The sequence below is a fragment of the Mustela lutreola genome, chromosome 6, assembly GCF_030435805.1.
Source record: "Mustela lutreola isolate mMusLut2 chromosome 6, mMusLut2.pri, whole genome shotgun sequence".
NCBI lineage: Eukaryota > Metazoa > Chordata > Mammalia > Carnivora > Mustelidae > Mustela > Mustela lutreola.
In genome coordinates this window covers 44,053,199-44,054,295 of record NC_081295.1, presented here as the reverse complement: position 1 = coordinate 44,054,295, position 1,097 = coordinate 44,053,199, and the positions used below count along the sequence as shown (strand labels likewise).

The 1,097-nt window shown below is 36.3% G+C and overlaps 1 pseudogene; it reads left to right on the top strand.

Annotated features, from left to right (window-relative positions):
• Window positions 1–579: 579 nt before the first annotated feature.
• Window positions 580–659, top strand: LOC131834861 (small nucleolar RNA U3; annotated as a pseudogene).
• Window positions 660–1,097: the final 438 nt, after the last annotated feature.

Sequence of the window (1,097 nt, the reverse complement as noted above, 5' to 3'; positions counted from 1 at the left end):
AGTGGCTCAATTTTGGTTTATCCAATATGTATTTGATTACATTTCTATAATTATCAAAATTAGTATCAAAGCAGTAACTTACCTGATATATAAATTGTATAATCCCTTTCCTTTTTTTTTTTTGATGGGTCTTGTTTGCTTTTTTTTTAAATAATTTTAAAAAAATTTTAATTAACATATAATGTATTATTAGCCCCAGGGTACAGGTCTGTGAATCGCCAGGTTTACACACTTCACAGCACTCACTATAGCACATACCCTCCCCAATCTCTTTCCTTCTTAATCCTTATTGCATTCCTACATGTTTGTTAAAATAATTTGGTGTTATAGGTTTAGCTTATTATTATTATTATTTTTTTAATTTTTTATTTTTTATAAACATATATTTTTATCCCCGGGGGTACAGGTCTGTGAATTGCCAGGTTTACACACTTCACAGCACTCACCAAAGCACATACCCTCCCCAATGTCCATAACCCCACCCCCCTTCCCCACTTCCCCCTTCCCACCCTCCCTCCCCCCAGCAACCCTCAGTTTGTTTTGTGAGATTAAGAGTCACTTATGGCTTGTCTCCCTCCCAAGACTATACTTTCAGGGATCATTTCTATAGTTTGTTATTATTATTATTTTAATATTATGTTATGTTAGTCACCATACAGTACATCATTAGTTTCTGATGTAATGTTCCATGATTCATTTTTTTGTTTGTGTTTAGCACCCAGTGCTCCATGCAATACATGCCTTCCTTAATATCCAACTCTAGGCTCACCTGTTCCCCCTCCCCCCTCCCTTCTAAAACCCTCAGTTTGTTTCCCAGAGTCCATAGTCTCTCATGGTTTGTCTCCCACTCCAATTTCTTCCTCTTCATTTTTCCCTTCCTTTTCCTAATGTCATCTATATTATTCCTTATGTTCCATATGATAATCATCTTTCTCTGTTTGACTTATTTCACTTAGCCTAATCTCCTCCATTTTCATCCATGTTGTTGCAAATAATGGGTATTCATCCTTTCTGATGGCTGAGTAATACTCCATTGTATATATGGACCACATCTTCTTTACCCATTCATCTGTTGAAGGGCATCTTGGCTCCTTCCA